Here is a 27,649-nt window from a genome sequence, read left to right on the forward strand (position 1 = left end):
GTGGAGTGGTATTTAACGCTCATTCGCTAACTCCACTAGAACTATGCTTTTTGCACACAACGGGTAGCGCTCGTTTTACAAGTTAAAAGTAAAACATTTTTGCTCATGCGCTAACAAGCTGAACTTAGGATATCATGCAAACGATAATGTATTCCACCATAGAAGTCAATGGAGCAAAATAAGTGGGGGGGAAAAAAACTAACACCCTAATCGCATGCAAACCCGATCGCATATTCTTAAGTGTGCTAAGCCGACATTAAAATATTAATATTTCACATTCCAATGTTCTTCACATAACAGAATATGTTCTATTTATTCAAATATAGATATTTCTATATACAATATCTATCTATCTATCTATCTATCTATATATATATATATATATATATATATATATATAAATATATATATTTATACAGTATATATATATATATTTACACATAGAGAGAGAAGTGCACTCACAGGAACAAACAACTGGCTCAATACCATTGTTAGCCTGTTGTATGGCGATTTACCACCTGGGTGCAGCTTTTTAGCCCAGTAATGCTTTTCACATAGTAGAAATTTCCTGTAGTATATCAGTCAGATCCCGCCTATTACAGTCAGCCCAGCGCCAAAATACCAGGCAATTCCTCTGTGAACAAGGAGCACAGCAACCCCAGATGATCGTTTTGGCCTTCATTGGGCCTCGTTAGTGAGGTGTAGCCATATTCCTCTAAGCACACTGAGCAAGGAGTCTACGTCTGGTTGCCCCTTTTTCCCATAGGGAGACTAAATACATATAGAGAGAAGTGCACTCACAGGAACGAACAACTGGCTCAATACCATTGTTAGCCTGTTCTATGGCAATTTACCACCTGGGTGCAGCTTTTTAGCCCAGTAATGCTTTTTACAGAATAGAACTTTCCTGCAGTATATAAGCCTGATCCCGCCTATTACGGTCAGTCTAGCACAAAAATACCAGGCTAGGCAATTCCTCTCTGAACAAGGAACACAGCAACCCCAGACGATCGTTTCGGCCTTTATTGGGCCTCGTCAGTGAGGTGTAGCCATATTCCTCTAAGCACACTGTTCAAGGAGTACACATCTGGTTGCCCCTCTGTGTGTATTTAGTCTCCCTATGGGAAAAAGGGGAAACCAGACGTGGACTCCTTGCTTAGTGTTCTTAAATTAATACTGCTACACCTCACTGACGAGGCCCAATGAAGGCCGAAACAATCGTCTGGGGTTGCTGTGTTCCTTGTTCAGAGAAGAATTGCCTGGTATTTCGGCGCTGGACTGACCGTAATAGGCGGGATCAAACTGATATACTACAGGAAAGTTCTACTCTGTGAAAAGCATTACTGGGCTAAAAGAAGTTGCACCCAGGTTGTAAATCGTCATAGAACAGGCTAACAATAGTATTGAGCCAGTTGTTCATTTCTGTGAGTGCACTTCTCTCTGTGTGTATTTAGTCTCCCTATGGGAAAAAGAGGCAACCAGACGTGGACTCCTTGCTCAGTGTGCTTAGAGGAATACTGCTACACCTCACTGACGAGGCCCAATGAAGGCTGAAACGATCGTTTGTGGTTGCTGTGTTCCTTGTTCAGAGAGGAATTGTCTGGTATTTTGGCGCTGGGCTCAACGTAATAGGCGGGTTCAGACTGATATACTTCAGGAAAGGTCTACTCTGGGAAAAGCATTACTGGGCTAAAAGAAGTTGCATCCAGGTGGTAAATCGCCATAGAACAGGCTAACAATGGTATTGAGCTGGTTGTTCGTTCCTGTGAGTGCACTTCTCTGTGTGTGTGTATGTATATATATATATATATATATATGCAGAACTTTGAAATATTTACAGTACAAACACAGTTAAACACTTTATTAAATATGAATATTGCATAAATTAGCTTTTTCATGTTTTCATCTACTTAACTGCAAAGGGCTCAAATGCATATGTGTGTGTGTGTGTATGTATGTATGTATGTATGTGTATGTATATATATATATATATATATATATATATATATATATATATATATATATATTAGGGTTGCACCGATACCATTTTTTTTAAGACCAAGTACAAGTACCGATACTTTTTTAAAATACTCACCGATACCAATTACCGATACTTTTTTATGTCATGACAGTTTACCTAGCACATTTAAGATCACTTCTTTATAATTATGAACTGTATCTCAAAAGACATTTTGAAATAATAAAACAGTTTTATGTGATTGTGGTCACAAAGTTTACAGAACATGTTAATAAATAAAAATATTACAATAACATATTAATAATAACAACAATAAATAACAGCTGCAGCAGCTAGGGCTGGAAAGCTACAATTTAAAGGGGGGGGGGGATTACTGGATGCAATTGGGTTGTAGGGTGCCTATATAACTCACCAATCTAACATTTGTATTTAATACAAAGTAATATAATTTAATTCTGAAAATAATATTGAGGAAGGAGTATCCCAGTAATCCTCTTTGAGAAAAATGGGGCATTTGCATTCTACTGACTCAAGAGAAAATAGGGCTGGTCTTCATATTTTTCCAGGGCTGCTTTTTTTTCCCCAGTCCAGCCCTGGCTAAGGTTGTTCCTCAGAGTACAGAATGTTTTGAGCATAATTGTGCAAGAGGAGAACTAGCAGTATAACAGGCAATCTAGCAATTAGAATATTTTTTTAAAAGTTAGTGGCAAGTTCTTAAGGAACAGAAGCATCTCTGCATGTTCAGCTATAAGTCTGTTTCTGCTAACAGCAAGGACGTTTGACGCTAAGCTGAACAGTCTTTCACTTTTCACACTACTGCATGGGTTAGAAAGATATTTTTGGGCCATTAAATCTGTTTATTAACTGCCCAGTACTTCAGGGGTTTGTCTGAATGACTGCTCTGATGTACAATAATACAAATAACAGCAATTTGTATTGGCAGAACAATTTTTAGTTAAGTCTCCACTCCAGCTTAAAATGAAATGGGAACATGCAGTTTGAAAAATGCCACAAGATGGCGTATGGGTAGGAATTGGAAGTATCGGTTTAAGTATCGGTGCATTTGCACGAGTACAAGTACTCATGCAAATACTTGGTATCGGCACCGATACCGATACTAGTATCGGTATCGGTGCAACCCTAATATATATATATATACATCTAAGCAAGTATCCCCGCTTGCTTTTCCCCAGAAATTCTTAATATACAATGTTTCCAATGCACAAGAGAATTGTGGGTAAGATATACAAATTAGATATGCAAATTCTCAGTTTTTTTTGCTTCAAAAATACTGTTTTGACACAGCGATCCTTTTAAACAGGATTATGACAGCAAACCAGAAACAGGGATAGGCAAGGTGTCCGTACACGGACATTGGTGTCCGTGACTAGCCCTTGCAGTGTCCGCCACAACCTTAGTATATCTTTTCTTTCTTTTAAAAGGAATAAAAAAAATGTAGTGTGAATAAAGTTAGTGGCTTGTCAAGAGACTGCTAGCAATATTGGGTGATAAGTTATGGAATAAATAAAGCCTGAGTGAAATACTGGATGTGTATCTGCATCTGTATAATAACACCCAGCTCTATAAAAAGACACAGTAGTGACAGGGGCACATACGTATAGCCAGACAAGGGCTGGTTATAGAATCAGTGGTATCTGCATCAGTATAATAACACCCAGCACTATATAATGACACAGTAGTGACACTGGCACATGGGTATAGCCAGAGGAGGGCTGGTATCTGCATCAGTATAATAACACCCAGCACTATATAATGACACAGTAGAGACGCTGGCTCATGGGTATAGCCAGAGGAGGGCTGGTTATAGGATCAGTGGTATCTGCATCAGTATAATAACATCAGCACTATATGACACAGTAGTGACACTGGCTCATGGGTATAGCCTGAGGAGGGCTGGTTATAGAATCAGTGGTATCTGCATCAGTATAATAACACCCAGCACTACATAATGAGACAGTAGTGACACTGGCACATGGGTATAGCCTGAGGAGGGCTGCTTATAGGATCAGTGGTATCTGCATCAGTATAATAACACCCAGCACTATATAATGACACAGTAGTGACACTGGCACATGGGTATAGCCAGAGGAGGGCTGGTTATAGGATCAGTGGTATCTGCATTAGTATAATAGCACCCAGCACTATATAATGACACAGTAGAGACAATGGCACATGGGTATAGCCAGAGGAGGGCTGGGTATAGGATCAGTGGTATCTGCATCAGTATAATAACACCAAGCACTATACAAAGACACAGTAGTGACACTGGGTCATAGGTATAGCCAGAGGAGGGCTGTTATAGGATCAGTGGTATCTTCATCAGTATAATAACACCAAGCACTATAAAATAATGTTTTTAATTTCAAATGTACCTTGGTGTCCTTCACTAAGGTCTGTACTTTGGAAAATGTCCGCTATAGCCTTTGTCTGTGCCTATCCCTGACCAGAAATCACTCACTAGACAAGCCTGTTTCGTTCTTTTTGGAACTCATCAGTAGGAGATAGATTTCTGGTTGCTGCATTGGAAAAGCTATTTTCATGGTTAAACCAAAATTCATTAAAATTATGGGGGGAGATAAAAAACTGAAATTAAAATCCTCCATGTCTCAAAATTAAATCAATGTAAATATTTGCATAGGAAATTAGTACATCCAAGCAAGTATCCCCGCTTGCTTTTCCCCAGAAATTCTTAATATACAATGCAGCAACCAGAAATCTATCTATATACTAATATAGCTATTAACACTGTTCCATTGGGAGTTCGGCTTGGATGCATGCTGCTCTACTCCAATTATATCTTGTCTTGAAGAAGGCCCATGATGCATTATTTGTTCTCAAAAGTCCTGTGAGTGCCCTCCTTTACCAGTACAGTTATATATATATATATATATATATATATATATATATATATATATATATATATATATATATATATATATACACACACACACACATAAATATATATTTTATTCTATGTATCTCTATGTTAAAGCCCTTTGTCTGCCTTTTTTTTTCTAATGCCTGAGATCTCATATTTTTGATTCCTTATAACTGAAGCTATCGCATTTCCGTTCATTTTGTAATTAACTTGTACCTAAGCCTCTGCAAACTGCCCCTTTATTTCAGTTCTTTTGACAGACTTGCATTTTAGCCAATCAGTGCTCACTCCTAGGTAACTTCACGTGCATGAGCTCATTGTTATCTATATACTAATGCCCTCTAGTGGTGTGAAAAACTGTCAAAATGCATTCAGATTAAAGGCGGCCTTCAAGGTCTAAGAAATTAGCATATGAACCTCCTAGGTTTAGCTTTCAACTAAGAATACCAAGAGAACAAAGCAAAATTGGTGATAAAAGTAAAATGGAAAGTTGTTTAAAATTACATGTCCTGTTTGAATCATGAAAGTTTTTTTTGGGCTTGATGTCCCTTTAACAATGAAGCCATCAAGTGTTCAAAAGCATTGTCAAAATGCTGCTGCCATATAGATCTCAAGACACGGATGCTATCTACTTAGAATGAATAAGAATTAGGTAGATGTGACAAATGCATTCAATTGGAAACGTATTAAAAATTGTATGCACTATCTGACTGGAAAAAATTGTGTTTCACGTCGCTTTAAAGGGTAAAAGATGTTTCTGCCCCACAGATCAGTGATTTCAAACCTGTAAAGAAAAGCTTGTAGTGGGTAGGTATGGCACCTCCAAAGGGTGGAAGGGAGGATTATTCACACACACTAGGGTCCTGTTTGGCCACCAGACTTGTCTCTGGTACCCTCCAGACACAGTTTAAATACCCTGTAGAGTTAAAATGACATGGAACTGTTATGCCTCTTTCAATCTAATACGTGGAGAGTCCATGGCTTCATTCATTACTTGTAGGAATACAGAACCTGGCCACCAGGAGGAGGCAAAGACACCCCAGCCAAAGGCTTAAATACCTCTCCCACTCCCCTCATCCCCCAGTCATTCTTTGCCTTTCCTCACAGGTCCTCCTTAAACTCTTTCACAGTTTTACTACAAATTTGACGTTTTTGCTTCGGCTGAAGCTGTGTATGGGAGAAAGGTTTTACAGGCTTTGGGTGCCCTCAGTTTAGGGTCCGCCTTTCTTTTTACCCTCCCATTATTCATTCAGTGTCCTCTAGGGCTTGGGTATTTGTTTCCCACAAGTAATGAATAAAGCCGTGGGCTCTCCTCGTATTAGATGGAAAACATAAATTATGCTTACCTGATAATTTAATTTCCATCGTTATGAGGAGAGTCCATGGCTCCCGCCCGGTTCTCCACTGGGCAGACCTAAATTCTTTTGTTTTCTTTCTGGCACCATTTATACCCTGATATTTCTCATACTGTTCCTTGTTCCATCGGCAGAATGACTGGGGATGAGGAAAGTGGGGGAGGTATTTAAGCCTTTGGCTGGGGTGTCTTTGCCTCCTCCTGGTGGCCAGGTTCTGTATTCCCACAAGTAATGAATGAAGCCGTGGACTCTCCTCAGTAAGCATAATTTATGTTTTTAAACAACCCCCCCACTCCTTTACATGCACTTAATTGGAGAGGTGATCTTCTAAAAGGTGCTGCATGTATATCTGCTTGGCCATTGAAGCCCACTTTTGGGAGAGCGTAAAATCAATGTTTTTTTTAAGCCACTGAAAAGATGTAAAACTACAAAAGAACCTAAGGTAATTAGTCTCTAGGCTATTCACACTTTCATGTAATTTACTGAATATTAGAAAAGTGCAGGTGCATGCAGAATACAAATATAAATTCAAATCAGATTTCAGGTTTTTCAAGTAAAATGTAATATTTATTTTCCCCTAGATTACGGCCCAGTGAGGCCTTGTTTGGCTCTAGTAGCCAAAGGACACATCGCTATTAGAATAATTAGGTAGGAGCCGTACTATAACCACTCATTCTCACTGGATCAAAAGATTTAATTGTAAAACTAATTTTACTGCATTGTGCAAAGTGACTACACATTGTAAAACAAATAATACTTACAAGAATCTGCCTTGTTTCACTTTAGGACCTTATAAAATCTGAGTCCTTTCCAATAAAACATTAAACTTTAGGAGCAGCTTGCAAGTATTCGCTTTTCACCTCAGACTTACCATTTATTAAAAGAACAGATGGGATTTTTTTTTTCTATACAGTTAGTGATCAGATGTCTGGCCGCTGGAAAATGTTTTAATCGTCGTTCCCTTCCCCACCCATTGAAATTGAACTGGAGACAGTTTCATAAAGCTTTGAAAATGCTTCAAAGTATTGTTAACACTATATCTGCCAGCAAGGCTTACAGTAGAGTGCATTCCTATACAATGTGTTGTACTTTACCTTTGGGTATATTTGGGTTAAAGGAACTAATGTTAGCTTATTTGTGCATCCACAGGATGTTTCACTGGCCAAGAGCACTCAGCATGTCAAATGGTAAAACATTCTTCTGTAAATAAACAGAGGTGTGTTCACTGATTGTCTTTGTCATTGAGAAGATTTTTATACCCTTGCACTTTTACTGACACGGAGCAACCTGCATTAATAATGCAATTTATGTGGCAAATAAATTTGTCATTCATATCTTTTTACTCTACAAGATAAGGTATTTCCTGAGCACCATCTTTATATATGCATTAGAATTTTGATTAGAAGTGCTGCCACTATGACATACTTTTTGTGTGTGTATATATATATATATATATATATATATATATTTGTTGCCTATAGTGATATTTTCCTGCCCCTGTATATATAGAATATAAACAATGTATTTTTTGTTACGTAATTCTTTTTTTTTAAGAGATGCCATTGCCAAACTGAGAAGCTGTATGTGTGCCTGACATTGGTTTGGACTCATTGCTCCGATCATTTGTTCATTCACTGTTATTCATCGTCTCCATATGCTCATTCAGAACACAGACACTGCCCGTTTTGATTGGCTGATAAAACTGTTATTGGAATGGCTGACAGCTGTCTGCCAAGCTGTCTGCACAGCCTTCCTGTGCTCTCTGCTTCTAAACTGCACAGCACTATTGTTCACATTCAGCCCCTTTTTTCCTTTCTTAAAATCTTTCCCAGCTGTATCCTGATATGGCAACTGGCAAGTTACTTAAATTAGCTCCAGATTGTTTATTTTGTGTGTGATAAGCGACAAAAATACTGTGGAATTACTGTCATCCTCCTTAAATTTGACAAGCAGAGAGGAAGTGTGAGGTGCTTGGAATGATGGTGGACATTTCCATGGATGTGCCCAGATTGAAACCATCATTCCATTTTGAAAAGTACTCTATGTTTATACATGGAGAGAAAAAAAGTTCCTCAGAGAAGCTTTATCTACTGACTTTGGCCCCCTCTTCCAGTCCTTTGGAGATTGCTGTGCAAGCACATTTCACACTGCTTAGGTAATTTCTGGCTTTCTTTTTAAAGCCATTTCCAGGTCACCAATTTTTTTGTTTAGGATTAGATAAATGCACAAATACATGTACATTGTGGACATATATTAACCTTTATGGCACTGGGCGTTTAGCTGATTTTCAGAGGAGGAACTTATTACCAACCAATTGCAAACCATTGTTGTACCTTACAAAAGCTAATGTTAAAGGTACAGTCTAGTCAAAATTAAACTTTCATGATTCGGATAGGGCATACCATTTTAAACCACTTTCCAATTTACTTTTAGCATCACATTTGTTTTGTTCTCTTGGTATTCTTTGTTAAAGGCTTAACCTAAGTAGTTTCATATATTAATTTCTAAGCCCTTTCCTCAATGCATTTTGACAGTTTTTCACAGTTAGACAGCGCTATTTCATGTGGGCCATATAGATAAAATTGTGAAAATTTTTCTTAACCTTTCTGTTGTGCCACACTGAGCATGGAGAAGAGAAAGAGCAGCAAAGAATTGTCTGAGGATTTGAGAACAAAAATTGTGGAAAAGCATGGACAATCTCAAGTTTACAAGTCCATCTCCAGAGATCTTAATGTTCCTGTGTCCACAGTGCGCAATATTGTCAATAAGTTTACAGCCTTTGGCACTGTAGCTAATCTCCCTGGGCGAAAGAGAAAAATGTATCAAAGATTGCAACGAAGGATTGTTTGAATGGTGGATAAAGAACCTCGATCAATTTCTATACAAATTCAAGCTGATCTTCAGGCACAGGGTACAAATGTGTTGGCTCGCACAATACGTCTCCATCTGAATGAAAAGGGGAGCTATGGTAGGAGACCCAGGAGGACCCCACTGCTGACACAGAAACATAAAAAAGCCAGATTGGAGTTTGCCAAAACTTACCTGAGGAAGCCAAAATAATTTTGGGAGAATGTGCTGTGGACAGACGAAACACAATTACATCTTTTTGGTAAAGCCCATCATTCTGCTGTTTTCAGAAAAAGAAATGGGGTTGATTTGCTGCTTCAGGCACTGGATGTCTTGACTGTGTGCATGACATTATGAAATCTGAAGACTACAAAAGAATTCTGTGGTGCAATGTAGGGCCCAGTGTCAGAAAGTTGAGTCTCCATCAAAGGTCATGGGTCTTACAGCAGGGCAATGTTTCATGTGGACCATATAGATAAAATTGTGCACTCCTGTGGCATTATTTACAAGTCAGCACTGATTGGCTAAAATGCAAGTCTGTCAAAAGAACTGAGATAAGGGGGCAGTCTGCAGAGGCTAAGTAATGACAGACGTAAAAAGTATATAAATATAACCGTATTAGGTATGGATTGGTTAATAAAGGGATTATCTATCTTTTTAAACAATAAAAAATTCCCAAATCATCACCCCTTCAACATCGTGCTTGACAGTTGGTATGAGGTGTTTGTGCTGATATACTGTTTGGTTTTCGCCAAACGTGGCGCTGTGCATTATGGCCAACTATCTCCACTTTGAACTCGTCTGTCCAAAGGACATTGTTCCAGAAGTGTGGTTTGTTCAGATTCAACTTTGCAAACCTAAGATGTGCTGCCATGTTCTTTTTAGAGAGAAGAAAGAGGCCTTCTCCTGAAAACCCTTCCAAACAAACTATACTTGTTCAGTCTTTTTCTAATTGTACTGTCAAGAACTTTAACATTTAACAAGCTAACTGAGGCCTGTAGAGTATGAGATGTAACTATTGTTTTTTATGCAATTTCTCTTGACCATTGCACAGTCTGACCTTGGGGTGAATTTGCTGGGACATCCACTCCTGGGAAGATTGGCAACTGCCTTGAATGTTTTCCACTTGTGAATAATCTTTCTCACTGTAGAATGATGGACTTTATATTGTTTGGAAATGGCCTTATAACCGTCTCAGATTGATGGGCAGCAACAATTGTTTCTCTAAGATCATTGCTGATGTCTTTCCTCCTTGGCATTATGTTAACACACACCTGAATGTTCCAGACTGCTAAAACTTCAGCTTTTATAGAGGTGGTCACACTTGCTGGTGATCAACTAATCAAGGGCATTTCATTAGCAGCACCTGGCTGCTACTTAGTCTTTTAATTTCTATGGAAGCAGTAAGTGTGTACTTAGTTTTTCACACATGGCTTCTCCATTTTGGCTTAATTTTTGTTAAATAAATCATGGCATGGTGTAATATGTCATGTGTTGTTGTTCATCTGAGGTTGTATTTACCTAATTTTAAGACCTGCTAAGGACCAGATGATTGTTATTATGTCCTGATACAGAAAACCATAGAATACAAAGAGTGTGTACATGACTGTATATGTGTAGCCACCAATTATCAGCAAGCTCCCTAAAGTGCTTTGCTGGCCGAGTCTACCTAGGTATGCTTTTCAACAATGGATTTGAAGAGAAACAAAGTAAATGTAACAGAAGTAAAAGTGCGTGCTCTATCTGAGCCATGAAAATATAATTCTGACTTTCTTGTCCCTTTAAATTGTGAATCTAATGTCCATTCAATTATATATATATATTTTTAATTTTTATTATTTACTTATTTTTGAAAATGTATTTTTGTTCAACATTTCATAAGACTCTTAAATGAGTTACAATACTGGAACAATTACAAGTCCATGAGTCTAATTTGGTGCTCAGATGTCTGGTGTTTTTGAGTATATTATACACAAACAATGCACTTTAGCCAAAACATTCTACAACTGGCAGACAATCAGAGGAGAAGCACAGAGAAAGTACAATTGCTCTAGTTATATTTATGGAATTCATTTCATAAACATTTTTTAAAAAAATATTTCTGTGAATTTCGCCCATGAAATATTCGACCCCTTAGTCTGAGAATAAACATGAAAATATGTAAAACATGTATATTTATATTATCTTGCACATTGTACCTCTGCAAATACCAAGTGTGTAGGGTTAAAGGTGATTCACCCAGCTCATAATAGCACATTCCCTTCTAGTTTGTTCTGTGAGGGTTAGTAATTAAATATATTTTCTCTTGTTAAAGGGACATTAAACACCATGTAATGGCAGTTTGAATGTTTTTAGAACAGATTAAAGAGATATGAAACACAACACTTTTCTTTTATGACTCAGATAGATTAGAACATACAAATTTTAAGCAGCATTCCAATTTACTTTATTATCTCATTTGCTTTGTTCTCTTGGTATCCTTTGTTGAAAAGCATACATAGATAGGCTCAGGAGCAGCAATGCACTACTGGGAGCTAACTACTGATTGGTGGATGCACAATTATGCCTGTTATTGACTTACAAGATGTGTTCAGCTAGCTCCCAGAAGTGCATTGCTGCTCTTTCAATAAAGGATACCATGAAAATGAAGCAAATTAGCTAATAAAAGTACATTTAAAAGTTGTTTAAAATTGTTTGCACTATCAGAATCATGAAAGAAAAAAAATGGGGATCATGTCCTTTTAACACCATGTTTTCTGCATTGTTTTTTTTTTTGCCAAACTCCACCCACCTACTTGCTTTATTTGGAGGAGCCAATCCAGACTTGTTACTTGAGTAGATACGGCTTGCCACTGTCATTTTGTTAACAAAACCTATATTGGTTTGTATTTTATCCGCTAATTTCTACAGAAGCCAAATAAAGGGATTAGGTTTGTGAAGCCCGAAATGTGCATTTGCAATTTTCATATTTGAAATATTTCAGAATAGAGAAAGAATTGGGAAAGGGGGCAAATGAAATAAAGTGTACAGCAATTTTATTTTTCTATATGTAAATAAGAATATAATTAAAACATTGTGTTTTTTGTTGTTGTTTTTTTTAATTTATTTTTTTACTTCATTATTTGAGATACTTTACTAAATATCGCTGCCAAGATGTTTTATCTGAAATGTTGTAGGACAATGAGATAATGTTTTAAAAAGTCTCCACCCATATATCTCTGCTTCAGGATGCTGCCAGAAGCTATATAGTGGGCCATGATATTGTAAATTGTGTTAGGGCCAACCCCTGAATGCCAGAGAGCAGTGTTACCTGCTGTGAAATAACATTACAAAGTCACAAGGATAATATTGATTCTGTTTGGCCGGCTATGTTGCAACCCAAGATTCTTCATCAGTAAAACATTTATTATTTTTTAATTTTTTTAAAGAAAATAAAAGTAGATTAAATAAGTTATTTTAATTGCCTAATTAAAAACATACTTCTTGTTATTACTTGGACACTAAGATCAAAATAAACTTTGATGATTTAGATAGAACATGCAGTTTTAAGAGACTTTCCAATTTGCTTCCATTATAAAAAAGTTGCAGTCTTTTTATATGTACACTTTTTGAGGCGCCAGATCCTACTGAGCATGTGCGCAAGTTCACAGGGTATACGTATACTACTATGTGATTGGCTGATGGGTGTCAAATTATACAGGGGGCCGGAAAAAGGAGAAAAAATTAATTTGCCAGAAAAAAAATCTACTGCTTATTTGAAATTAAAGGGACACTGAACCCAAATTGTTCCTTTCATGATTCCGATAGAGCATGCAATTTAAAGGGACATAATACTCATATGCTAAATCACTTGAAACTGATGCAGTATACAGGTGAAACTAAATTTGAATATCGTGCAGAAGTTCATTTATTTCACTAATGCAACTTAAAAGGCAAAACTTCTATATGGGATAGACTCATTACCTGCAAAGCAAGATAGTTCAAGCCGTGATTTGTCATAATTGTGATGATTATGGCTTACAGCTCATGAAAACCCCAAATCCACAATCTCAAAAAATTAGAATATTGTGAAAAGGTGCAATATTCTAGGCTCAAAGTGTCCCACTCTAATCAGCTAATTAAGCCATAACACCTGCAAAAGGTTCCTGAGCCGTTAAATGGTCTCTCAGTCTGGTTCAGTAGGAATCACAATTATGGGAAAGACTGCTGACCTGACAGTTGTGCAGAAAACCATCATTGACACCCTCCATAAGGAGGGAAAGCCTCAAAAGGTAATTGCAAAAGAAGTTGGATGTTCCCAAAGTGCTGTATCAAAGCACATTAATAGAAAGTTATGTGGAAGGGAAAAGTGTGGAAGAAAAAGGTGCACAAACAGCAGGGATGACCGCAGCCTGGAGAGAATTGTCAGGAAAAGGCCATTCAAAAGTGTTGGGGACTTTCACAAGAGCCACCACACACAGACGGATCCTGGACATGGGCTTCAAATGTCGTATTCCTCTTGTCAAGCCACTCCTGAACAACAAACAACATCAGAAGCATCTTACCTGGGCTAAAGAAAAACAGAACTGGTCTGTTGCTCAGTGGTCCAAAGTCCTCTTTTCTGATGAGAGCAAATTTTGCATCTCATTTGGAAACCAAGGACCCAGAGTATGGAGAAAAAATGGAGAGGCACACACTGCAAGATGCTTGAAGTCCAGTGTGAAGTTTCCACAGTCTGTGTTGATTTGGGGAGCCATGTCATCTGTTGGTGTTGGTCCACTGTGCTTCATTAAGTCCAGGGTCAACGCAGCTGTCTACCAGGAGATTTTGGAGCACTTCATGCTTCCTTCCACAGACAAGCTCTATGGGAATGCTGACTTCATTTTCCAGCAGGACTTGGCACCCGCCCACACTGCCAAAAGCACCAAAACCTGGTTCAGTGACCATGGGATTACTGTGCTTGATTTGCCAGCAAACTCGTCTGACCTGAACCCCATGGAGAATCTATGGGGCATTGCCAAGAGAAAGATGAGAGACATGAGACCGAACAATGCAGAAGAGCTGATGGCCGCTATTGAAGCATCCTGGTCTTCCATAACACCTCAGCAGTGCCACAGGCTGATAGCTTCCATGCCACGCCGCATTGAGGCAGTAATTGCTGCAAAAGGGGCCCAAACCAAGTACTGAGTACATACAGTATGCATGCTTATACTTTTCAGAGGTCCGATATTGTTCTACAGGTATGTACAAACCTTGTTTTATTGATTGCATGTAATATTCTAATTTTCTGAGATTGTGGATTTGGGGTTTTCATGAGCTATAAGCCATAATAATCACAATTATGACAAATCACGTCTTGACCTATCTTGCTTTGCATGTAATGAGTCTATCTCATAAATTAGTTTCACCTTTTAAGCTGCATTAGTGAAATAATTGAACTTTTGCACGATATTCTAATTTTTCGAGTTTCACCTGTAACTGTAAAAAGCTGACAGAAAAATATCACCTGAACATCTCTATGTAAAAAAAAAAGATATTTTACCTCACAATTTCCTCAGCTCACCAGAGTAAGTCCTGTGTAAACAGTTATACTTCAGCTGCTGAAATGAACTGCAGCCAATCAGCATCAAGAGTGCTGAGGTCATGAAATCTTTTACTGTGATCTCATGAGATTTCACTTAACTCTCATGAGATTTCATAGTAAACTTCCTTAAACTAAATAGGGAAATAACACGAGTGTGCATGAGGCTCACTCCCTTGCCTGTCCCAGGACAGGCATACTGATTTGCTGCTTAAAGTCCTTTGCAATTGGGTGTGAATACTTAGGACATTTTGAGGTAAAATATCTTTCTTTTTTATTTAGAGATGTTCAGGTGATATTTTCTAGTCAGCTTTTTACAGCTATGCTGCAGCACTTTCAAGTGTTTCAACATTTGGGCATCATGGCCCTTTAAAGCAACTTTCTAATTTACTCCTATTATCAATTGTTTTCATTCTCTTGCTATCTTTATTTGAAAAGCAAGAATTTCTGGGTCACAGCCTGGGTTTTCTTGCTGATTGGTGGCTAAATGCACTCACCAATAAACAAGTGCTGTCCAGGGTACTGAACCAAAAATGGTCTGGCTCCTTAGCTTAGATGCCTTCTTTTTTAAATAAAGATAGCAAGAGAACGAAAACAAATTGATAATAGGAGTAAATTAGAAAGTTGCTTAAAAATACATGAGCTGTCTGAATCATGAAAGGAAATATTTAGTATCCCTTTAAGAGTTATTGCAGTGTCTTTTTATTATTAACATGTTAATTATGCAATTATATTGTATTTAATGGTCTTTTAAATTAAAGTAAATTTCAATGGAATTGTTTATTTTACTATATAATAAAGCTTGTCCGTGTTTAGCCTCTCTAATGTGTTCCACACTATCCTATGTCAAAACCATGGTAATAATAATGCTAACATATACATTTCTATTGGATAGTGGGCTCATTTATAAAGCTGCATTTGCAGGTTCTGAGCTGGTGCAATGGAAGCTTGATTATTCATACCTGTAAACCCAAGTTAAGAAGCAATGTTCTTAACCCATCCCAGACTAATTTGCCTTAAATGATTTACAAGCCCTGCTCTTGAGCAATTGGCTGTGTGAGAGCGGGTGGATGGGCCGCACAGGTAGTTGCTTGTGAAATTCTAAATGTGGGTGGCACGCGTCACTTTGTCTGCCCATGTTTTGGGACTGCAGTTTGCCACAGAGGCTTTGTAATCTATATATTAAAGGGACAGTCAAGTCATTCAAGTCCAAAAAAACCTTTCATGTTTCAAATAGGGCATGTAATTTTAAACAACTTTACAATTTACTTTTATCACCAATTTTGCTTTGTTCTCTTGGTATTCTTAGTTGAAAGCTAAACTTAGGAGGTTCATATGCTAATTTCTTAGACCTTGAAGGCCGCCTCTAATCTAAATGCATTTTGACATTTTTTCACCACTAGAGGGCATTAGTTCACGTATTTCATATAGATAACATTGAGCTCATGCAAGTGAATTTACCATGGAGACAGCTCTGATTGGCTAAAATGCAAGTCGGTCAAAAGAACTGAAATAAGGGGGCAGTTTGCTGAGGCTTAGATACAAGGTAATTACAGAGGTAAAACGTGTATAATTATAACTGTGTTGGTTATGCAAAACTGGGGAATTGGTTATTAAAGGATTATCTATCTTTTAAAACAACAAAAATTCTGGTGTTGACTGTCCCTTTAAAAGGACAGAATAATAGCATAATTAGTAAATGCATAATAAAAAGACAATGCAAAAGCAATTCGTTTAAAATTTGTCAGAAATAAATCTACTACGCATTTCAAATTCAAAGTTAGTTCTATTTTCCCTCCCACTGCATCATGTGATAGCCATAAGCCAATCACAAAATGCATATACGTATATTCTGTGAATTTTGCACATGCTCAGAAAGTGCGCATATACAAAGATTGTGCACATTTAGATAATGGAAGTGAAAAGTTGCTTAAAATGTTGTACTCTGTCTGAATAATAAAAGTTTATTTTTGACTTGAGTGTCCCTTTAACTTCACACAGAGAGGATATAAATGAACCACTAGAAAGTTGAGCAATTTGTATGCTGAAAATGGGGAGTGTAAGGTGTTAGATGAAGAAATGAGGATCCAGATTATTATTATTGCTTTGTAAAGTACTACTGAAGACATTCGAGGACCACATTGAGCATTTCATTAAAGGGACACTGAACCCAAATTTATTCTTTCGTGATTCAGATAGAGCATGACATTTTAAGCAACTTTCTAATTTTATTCCTATTATAAAATTTTCTTCATTCTCTTGGTATCTTTATTTGAAATGCAAGAATGTAAGTTTAGGTGCCGGACCATTTTTGGTGAACAACCTGGGTTGTTTTTGCCGATTGGTGGATAAATTATTCCACCAATAAAAAAGTGCTGTCCAGAGGTCTGAACAAAAAAAAAAAGCTGAGATGCCTTATTTTTCAAATAAAGATAGCAAGAGAACAAAGAAAAATTGATAACAGGGGTAAATTAGAAAGTTGCTTAAAATTGCATGCTCTGAATCACGAAAGAAAAAATTTGGGTTCAGTGTCCCTTTAAATGAAATCTATGATCATGTTAAACACATGTTCTTTGTAAAATGAAAACAGAAAATGTATTAGACTTCCCTCCTTTAAAGGGACATGAAACCCACATTTTTTCTTTCATCATTTAGAAAGAGCATGCAATTTTAAACAACTTTCTAGTTTATTTCTATTATCTAATTTGTTTTATTCTCTTGATATTCTTTGCTGAAAAGCATATCTAGATAGGCTCAGTAGCTGCTGATTGGTTCCTGCACATAGAAGCCTTGTGTGATTGGCTCACCCATGTGCATTGCTTTTTCTTCAACTAAGAATATCTAAATAATGAAGCAAAATAAATAATAGAAGTAAATTGTAATGTTGTTTACATTTGTATTCTCTATCTGAATAATGAAAGAAAATTTTAGGGTTTAGTGTCCCTTTAAGGGGACAGGACAGGACTTTCATGATTCAGATAGGGCATGCAATTTCTAAACAATTTTCCAGTTAACTTTTTTAATCAAACTTGCTTTGTTCTTTTGATATTATTTGTTAAAAGCTATACCTATATGCTTATTTCTAAGCCCTTGAAGGCCACCTCTTATCTCAGAGCATTTTGACAGTTTTCACAGCTATACACTGCTAGTTCATGTGTGCCATGTAGATAACATTGTGCTCACTCCCGTGGAGTTATTTATGAGTCAGCACTTGGTGGCTAAAATGCAAGTCTGCCAAAAGAACTCAATTAATCCTTTTCCTACCGGGACAAAAACTTGCCCAAAATACCAGAGCATTTTTGCTATCACTCCATTTAAACGGAAATGGAGCCTTGTTTTTTTTCACCTATCAAATCTATATATATCTTTTAAGTAGACAACCCAAGGTATTGATCTAGGCCCATTTTGGTATATTTCATGCCACTATTACACCGCCAAATGGTACTTTTTTCACAAACTTTGGGTTTCTCACAGAAATTATTTACATACTGCTTGTGCCATCATAGCACAAATGTTTGTAAAAATTTCTCTGGGATCTCCTTTGTTCAGAAATAGCAGACATATATGGCTTTGCCATTGCTTTTTGGTAATTAGAAGGCCGCTAATTGCATCTGCGCACCACAGTTTTATTATTCCCGGCAGTGAAGGGGTTAATTCCTTTAGTGTAGAGATTAGCCTCCCACCTGACACTCCACACCCCCTGATCCCTCCCAAACAGCTCTCTTCCCTCACCCACCCACCACTGGTAACCCCCTAGACAGTCTGCCAGTGTGAAAAAATAAGGCTTATTTTTTATTGTATTTTTTTTTATTAAATATTTTTTTAATAATTGTTATATTTTCTGCAGTATGGGTACCTAAAAACTGATTTTTTTTTTCTCAAAAATATTTCTTTAATAATTTTGATCTCCCTTTCTGTAGCGTAGTGTACCCCCACCCTCAATATTTTTGTTAGGGGACCCCCACACCCCAGATCCCCTATTACGCAGTATAGCTGCCCCATCCCTCCCTGTCCCTTTATTTTTATTTTTTCCATAGGTAGGGTCCTCTCGCTCCCTCCCTCTCCCTCCGGCCACCCCTGCTGGACCGCCCACCCGCCTCCTACCTTCACCTCCCGCCGGCACCAGCAACGATCTTTACAGACGGTGACACACACAGTGTCACCGTCTATAACGATCAGGCATCTGCTCTCATATGAATTTATGAACATATGAACTGTAACTTAAAGGGACACTGAACCCAATTTTTTTCTTTTGTAATTCAGAAAGATCATGCAATTTTAAGCAACTTTCTAATTTACTCCTATTATCAATTTTTCTTCGTTCTCTTGCTATCATTATTTGAAAAAGAAGGCATCTAAGCTTTTTTTTGGTTTCAGTACTCTGGACAGCACTTTTTTATTGGTGGATGAATTTATCCACCAATCAGCAAGGACAACCCAGGTTGTTCACCAAAAATGGGCCGGCATCTAAACTTACATTCTTGCATTTCAAATAAAGATACCAAGAGAATAAAGAAAATTTGATAATAGGAGTAAATTAGAAAGTTGCTTAAAATTTCATGCTCAATCTGAATCATGAAAGAAAAATTTTATGTACTGTGTCCCTTTAACAGCCGAGAGTGCTGGAGCATCCTGAAGCGACGACGTATATATACGTTGTAAGGTACGATAGCCAAAGTACCGCACAACGTATATATACGTCGTATTGGGTGAAGGGGTAAAGGGGGCAGTCTGCAGAGGCTTAGATACAAGATAATCACAGAGGTAAAAATTATATTAATACAACATATTGGTTATGCAAAACTGGGGAATGGGTAATAAAGGGATTAGCTATCTTTTTATACTATAATAATTATGGAGTAGGCTGTCCATTTAAGTCTACTACAAAATGTCTACAGCTTTGCCTCTCCCAACACCCCTGCCCACAAAGCACTTGTGGATCACCACCCACAATTCCCCTTACCTCCCAGAATGACACTGGGAAACATGAGCAATGCATCACTGATAATCCACTAGAAGATAATACATGACTGGTGTATACTGTGATGGAGAAAAAGTCAATAGCATCTTAAAGGGGCAGTATACTATAAAATAGTTTTTCCCTTAATGTGTTTCCAATTACTTTTTTTTTACCAGCTGCAAAGTATAAAATGTACGAGATTTGCTTTTTAAGGTTTATTTGTGTATTTTAAGAAAGCTGATTTTGTGTTTTGAAGTCACAATTTAATAAAATGGGTTGAGCTTGTAGGTATAATCAGATGTCATGACTTTATTACATTGTGTACATATACCTGCTTCTTTATCTTATATCTGCCCATTAACCAATCACCAATGCTTGGAGAGAACAATGAAAAATTAACATTTTATTAGCTTATCTCTTCTGTACCCCACTGGGAGTGTAATTTCGTCTACTGGCTGTGTTTACACAGCTTGCCTTTAAGGCCAAAAACTTTCAGGATGGGTGGGGTTACCACAGGCTAAATCAACTATTTTCAAATGCCAATATAAGGGTAATGGAAAACAATTTAATACACTACAGCAGGTAAAGTGGATCATTGGGAACAAATTAAAGGGGAGAACATTTTTGAGTAAACTGTCCCTTTATTTTAAGCCTCAGTCTTTCTGAGATGAAGTGGAACAAGTACATTTTATAGTGTGTTACGTTAAATACTTCATCTCCCTTTAGTGAATGGGTTATATAGAATAACATATAAATTGATGAGATTAGAATGACTGGTAGAGAATTTGTAATTTATTTGATAGCAAAGTGATCCTAATATCTTCTGGCTTGTCCATGACTTTGTAGGTTTGCTCCCTCAGATTATTTTGATTATGATTGGAATGCAAATAGCTTTGAAGTAACCCTTTCTCTTAATGAAATGATTCTAATAACAGCTACATAATTATGTCAAAAATTTTACAATTTCCTTTAATTTTTTAAAGGCCAGTTTAAATTGTAGGTCTTTCTTTTGGGCATATTTACAAGGAAATTAAACAGGAAAAGTGTCTAACACATGAATGCCTTTAGGGAGAAAAAACATTCCAGCAAAGAGGAAACGCATGGAAGCAAATGTATAAGGGGAAAAGATTGTTTGTGCCACGTAAAATTTTAAGTACTTTTTTTTTTCTTTGCTCAGTTAGAACAAAAAAACGCATTTTGTTTAAAGGGACAGTAAACACTGATATTTTTATATAAAATATTTAGTTATACATAAATGAAACAACTTTACAATATATTGTCATTATTTATTTTGCTCCCTTTCTTTATAATTTAGCTCCAAAAATTGAGCAATTTATAATACTCAGAACTTGGAATGAACCCTGCTAAATATCTGTCCCTAATTGGCTTTATCAGCTATCAACTGAAAAACAATTCCCTTTATACAAACTTTATGACCAGTGCTAGCCTTGTTTTCTGTAGACTAAAGCCCAGATTGGCTCCACCAAATAAGACAAATGCTGGTTGGTGTTTAGCTATTGAAAAATAACTGCAGTTAAATAGATGTTAATTTGTTTTAAAACGGTTAAGACTTAGCTGATATGTTATTCGATAGCAACACAACAGAAATGTCTTGTAATAACAATGTGTTTACTGTCCCTTTAAATAGATTGGTGGAAGATGGTATTGGCTTATACCAGCAGTGGCTTCAAAAGTGTGAGGTACTGCGCCCTAAGGATCATTGGTATTACCGAGGGGGTCCCTATTAGCCACGAAAGGTGGAACGGGGAGTTAGGATTACCCTAGGGGGCTCTATTAGGCCAGGAGTGGTAGAGGATGCTAGTGTGCTTATCCAGGCATAATAAATGTAATTGTGTTGTGTTCTTATCTTCGTTAGGGTCTTGTGCACTGTTATTCTGAATAATATTTTTACGGGGTAAGGTTAGGTGGAGTGGATGGAGAGTTTGTACAACCAATAGGAGAATGGTTTGAAAAAGTTTGGGAACAACTTCTGTAGAGGAAATGATTACAGTCCCCCTGCAGTGTTAGGCAACTTACTATGGCATTGAGTTAGGCCTCAGTTGGTGGAATCCAAGCGTGTAAGTAACGCTGCTACGTATGTGTTTGTTGACATCTCTTAGACCCGGAAATGAAGGGGACAGTAAAGCACGAGAAGGGAACTGGATGGGGGTTGCATAAAAAACTCTCACTCTCTGCTCCCTTAACTTCCACAAACCCTCAAGGCACACAGTTGGAAAGGTAATGGTCTGCCCTTTCAATCGGTGTATGTCTAAGTTTAAAAACATTTTCTTAAACTTTTAAAAAATGAATAAATAAAAAAACACATTATCTATAAAGGGGGTGCCTATAGCAGGTGATTAAAAAGGCATAGAGACAACCATAACCCCTTGTTCTAAAGCACAGAAGCCCCTATATAGGTTTTTATAACCAGTTGATCACTGTTGTAATAGTGATCACCTGACATAAATACATCTCCATTTATTTACATAGAGGCTCATGGGAGCCCCTACATGAAGATAAAAGTTATATACATATACCGAAAGGCCCTGATTTAAATGAGAATAACCCCTTCTTTTTACTATAGAGTTTAGGGGAAAAACACACACACCTTGTTTATTATTAATATTTTAAGTTAAAAAAGTCATTTTTTCATACTTTATGTTGTGGCTTCTTACATGTCATGATATATAGATAAAATGATGGCATTGTTTGAATCTGCTATCTCTCCTGAAAAAAACAGGTGTGGTTTTCTCACTGAAATGGCCTACAGTAGGGCCTTAATGTTAGTTGCATCTACAAACTGCAAAACAGCTTAGCACCGGGGTGAAAATTGTTCAGCAGTTAAATGTTTAACGCCCCTTTAATGCTTGGCCGTTTAAAACTTGAAATAAAATAGAAGATTAAAGGGGCATTATATTCAATATAATTTCTGTCATGCATGTAAGGTAGCACTTTCTAAAAATGTTAAAATATTTCCATGAAAAAGTTAAAGGGACATGAAACCCAAAATGGTGCTTTCATGATTCAGGTAGAACATGTGATTTAAAAAAACTTTCTAATTTACGTCTATTGTCAAATTGTCTTTGTTCTCTTGTTCAAAAGTAGGAACCTGCATGTACCTGGAGCGCTATACGGTTGAGGTTTTTCAATAATGTTATCCATTTACAAGAGCACTATTTCCTGCCATGTCATTCACCAGTCAGCTACCTAGGTATCTCTTCAACACAGAATGCCATGGGAACAAAGCAAATTTGATAATAGAAGTCAATTGGAAAGGTTTTCTTTTTTAGAACCATTGTATGCGCGGTCTAAATCACAAAATGATAGATTTTAGCAGAAGTATTTTTGTTAATAGAAGTATATTGCAAAAAAAATTCTTCTATACAAAACTAAAATATAATGATAGGCGTTTCATTTTTGACTGGGATGTCCATTTAAGATCTTAATCACTTACTTGCTCCTTACAGTAAATTAAAAGCAGTGTGATTCTTTTAAACTACTGGAAACTGTCCTAAATTACAGGAAGCCATTAAATCAGAGCACAATACCTACTTAGGCATGAAAAGTAGTAATGCTGTTAATTTATATTATTTCTTTTTTGGCAACATATTTAGTGGAAAAACACATTTATACATGCTGCTACTTAAATTAGGAAGGTGTGGCTTTACTGTATTATTGTGCAGTCACTGAGAGGTGCATGTTCACTACAGTTGACGAGCCACTGTCAGGTCTCTTTAGACTGTGACTTAGATAACAATCACACTATGGGGCGATTTATCAAGCTGAGGCGGACAGTGCGCATATACACGCCCTTGTCTGCCTCAGCTCGCCTCTGGTGGTCTGAATTCTCCTGGAGGAATTCAGCACTGCACGCGAGCGCTATTTTGCACTTGAGTGCAATCCAACCCCCTGCCCGTGCACAGCCAATCACGCGCGGGCAGGAGCTGTCAATCTCCCCGGTCGGAAAAAAACGGGGGGATTGAATTTTGCCAAACAAGAGGTGGCAAAGAGGTAAGCAAAGCAGCGGTTTGATGACCGCTGCTTGTTAAATACGGCGTGCAGATTCTCGTCGACCCCTATGTACGGAGCAAGGACAAATCAGCCATTCTCCATAGTTACTTTATCAGCTATTTATACAAGCCTCTTGTCCTGCTCACCTTCTGTGGTTTTCATCAATTACTCTTTGTAGTGTAAATCATATATTAAAATCCATTGTTATTTAAAAAATAAAAAAATGAAACCATCAGTTCTCTTTAACAGACCGACGTATAACCCTTTGTTATAACCCTTTGGTTGAATCTGGTTTTACATTGTACAGTGCCAAGAGCATTCTTGCATAGCCTGTGACACTGTTACCAGCTCCTAATGCACTTGTATAAATCAGTGTGCATGCCCCTACACCAGTATTCCATATAGACAATATTCTTACTAGTTGATGAAAGACTTAGGAAACTAAGGGGGAACCTCAATCCAGGGGGAAAAAGTACCACTTTTAAGCACAAAATACAACTTCTGAATTGTGCTCAATGTCCCAGTAAATAAATGCTGGATATAAAGATGTATTTAAAGAAAAGGTTAGCCTGCTAATAATATGTAGATACTTAAGTATTGAAAAAGTGCAAGGTTTTAGTTTCTATAAAGTGGTGAAACCTATGTTTCCCTGGTTGAATCTTTATACTAGATTTTTAGATCAGTATCTGTGCATATTCTTCTTTATAGTAGTGTTTATTACATGTTATATAAAAATTGGTGTAAAGTCCATTTAGCTATGCTATATTCCATACAGCCATTATTTTCACTGTTTATCTTTCCCTAATTGCCTTCAGCAGAAGAGATAAGATAATGGAAACCTTGGTTTTAGCATAGTGGTACCTATTACCTTATAGAATTTTTAGACAAAATACAAATAAATAATGAAAGTATATTGCAAAGTTTTTGCTTGATATAATTAAAGATTTTTATTTAAAAATGTAAAGTGTTAAATTTCCCTTTTAATACATTTTACAAAGCCCCACAGCGGCTGCTATGCAAAATAAAAAAAAAATGCAACTTGCTGCTAAGATGATAAATTGTATTTACAGTGTGTGCATCCGCCTCCCAGCCATGCATGCAAGATAAATGCGCATGGGCATCTAGAGGTAGTAGGGGGCACTCATTGTAAAGGACCACTAAAAACAGAATAGAATAATTGACAAATACACAATAAAAAGACAACACAATAGCACATGAGTTTTAAACAAGCAGCAGAATATTTTCTGGCGAATTTCAAAGTTTATCCAATTTTTCTACCCACTGTATCATGTGACAAGCAAGAGCCAATCACAAAATGCAGATGCATATATATTGTGTATTTTTACACATGCTCAGTAGGAGCCGGAGCCTCAAAGTTTGCATTTCATTTTTTTATATTGCATGCTTTAACTGAATCATGAAACTTTAATTTTGGCTTTAGTGTCCCTTTAAGTCTTTTTGTTGTCAATGAATGCAAGTGCAACTCTTTCTTTGTACAAAACTATCAACTCACTAGTTTTCTATATGTTGCTACTGATATTATTTATTGGGGATATTTTATTTGTTGCTCCCCATACCGCTGTGCTTGTGTATGTAGTGACTGAGTGCTAGTGCATGTGAGTATAAGCACATGCTCTTGTACATGCACAAAAAGACAGTCTGTGCACGGCTTAAACACAATCCTGACTGAAATACATCTGTCAGTAAAGATGCCAGCAAATAATTATTTCAGCACTGGCAGTGCACACGAGCTGCTATCAAGCCCAGCACAGCTTTCTAATATACAGTGACAACAGCTTTGTAATGTATGTCCTCTGCCAATGGTGCTTCTCCTCATTATATAGGGAATGAGGAAGGACTGAGAGGGTTCCCATGCCACAGTATTCTTCCATTAGTAAAAATGCTTCTAATAAACATTATTACTGTGCAACAGTATTCATGCTCAGAGAGCTGGCAAAAGTGTGTATTGTGCCTGTGAAGACTTAATTTGTTGTCAGGGACGGAACTACCGGGGGTGCAGGGGTCGCAACCGGGCCCAGGAGGTCCCCCCTTAAGAGGGGGGCCAGTGGGCCAGTTTCAGAAGAAACAAAATATTTTTATTTTTTTTGTGAGCGCTCTGAGCTCAATCAGTCAGTGTGGTCATGAAGTCGAAGGAGCCGGAGGTAGGTTGTCGGGTGACCACGTGTCCCGCATTTTGAAGGTCTATCCCGGGCTGCGTCTGCGCTGCGGGGGGATGACGTATGACTTGGGAGACATAATAAGACTAGTAGCATATGTTACCTCTGGCAAATGATGGACTGGAACTAGCATATTACTCTATAATAGTGGCAGCAAAGAGCTTTTCCTTGTGATTACTGGTGTATGTAGAGCTGTAGGAGACTGTCTGCTCCTTGTGCTGCCCTGCCGGTAATTTATGCTGGTGGCAGCCCTGGGATACACAGGTTATTCTGACTAGAGATCTCAGAGAGTGAGTCTGATGAGAGATTCTAAACTTAACAGGAAACAGAGCTTAGCCTGAGGGTTAAAATCTTACCCTGCACGTGAGAGAGACCCGGACAGACATTGTTATGTGACAGAAAGCGCAGGCTAAGGGTTAAAAATCTTACCCTGCGTGTGAGAGAGACACTGAACTTACTCGACAGAGGCCTCAGCTTTAACTGGATGCTATAGCACAGTAAAGCAGAAATCACAGCTTGACAGAGAAAGACAGACTAGTGTTATGTAACAGAAAGCGCAGGCTGAGAGGATGAAGAACGATATACACGTAACCAAGAGCTGACCATGATAGAAAGAGAGAGTTACGGATACACCAAGGAGTAAATCCAGGTAGCGCGCACGATATCTTCCAGAATCCAGAGTGTCCAGACCTCTTATTATAGCAATTAAGTAGTTATTAAGCGTCAGCAACACAGTACATTCATTTTTTTTTTAAATGGAACAGGCAATAAGGTTCTGAGTAGAAAATTAACCCTCCCACTCAACAGTTAGATATGTGTTCCAAAAAATATATATATAAAAATGTATGCAATTAATGTCAAATATTTGTTTAAAGGATTCCGTTTAACCTTTTTTTTTCACTTAGCAATCCTCACTTTTTTATATTAAACAACAGGTGACTGGAAATCAGGTCAGTAACGGTCAAATAACTATACACACTTTAAGCTCCTTTCGCTTGTTTGTAAGTGTGACCGACCGGCTCCGGTCCATAGAGAGGGTTTTATCCACAGTGATAGAATTGACAATTATGTCCGCATTCAGAATAATAAAAAATATATATATCACTCACCACCTCTCCTCTTCAGAGACACCGACCTGAATCCTGTCAACCTTTTGAGTGCTGTGTATTGTTCCGACCTTTGTTACGCCATACGTTGCAGAGCTCTACCCGGATGGTAGGTACAAAGCAGTAATCCAAAATAAAGAGACTTACCCGGGGAGCTCTGTTTAAAATCCAAGATGCCTTTATTAGTACAATTCCTTAAAATTCATTGCAGCAGCAAGAAAGCGATAAATCTGTGTGCTCACTCGTCAAACACACATGTTGTGTATTAAAGTGTATTAAATCTCTCAAAATATGTCTTGACCCCTGAACAAAATAAAGTATTGTCATTAGGTTTGGGTTTTTCGCCATCCACGTCTTTTAATCTGTTCCAAACATTGATTGAATGGGTTAATTAGAAATCTTACTTTGAAAAAACATTTTGCTAAAATTGATGATGGTATGTTAAATGAGACAATTGATCAAACTGCTAATGAACATCGCAATACAGCATTATCTTTTACAGAAACCTGTGATGTGGTTGCAATGGAAACTCTTCTCTCAGAGAACATACCAGACATATATAGCTCAAATGAACAGAATACTCGTTTACCGAGTTTTAAAAATAAGTCAAAATTCTATCCCATACAGGACAGGGGCCCCATTTTGGTAACCTTTCAGAGAAGAATAGAAAAGGAACTGACTGAATTATCTAATCAAGTCAATACACAGAGAATCAGTTAAAATAACCTATCTTTCAAGGAAAGAAAAGCTCTTGAG

The 27,649-nt window shown here is 37.4% G+C and overlaps 1 protein-coding gene across 1 annotated transcript in view; it reads left to right on the forward strand.

Annotated features, from left to right (window-relative positions):
• The window catches only part of ARSB (arylsulfatase B), a 359,168-nt gene that overhangs the window by 127,927 nt on the left and 203,592 nt on the right, over positions 1-27,649 (forward strand). The gene's annotated exons all lie outside the window — the stretch shown is intronic.

This window comes from Bombina bombina, chromosome 2, assembly GCF_027579735.1.
Source record: "Bombina bombina isolate aBomBom1 chromosome 2, aBomBom1.pri, whole genome shotgun sequence".
In the NCBI taxonomy this organism is placed as follows: Eukaryota; Metazoa; Chordata; class Amphibia; order Anura; family Bombinatoridae; genus Bombina; species Bombina bombina.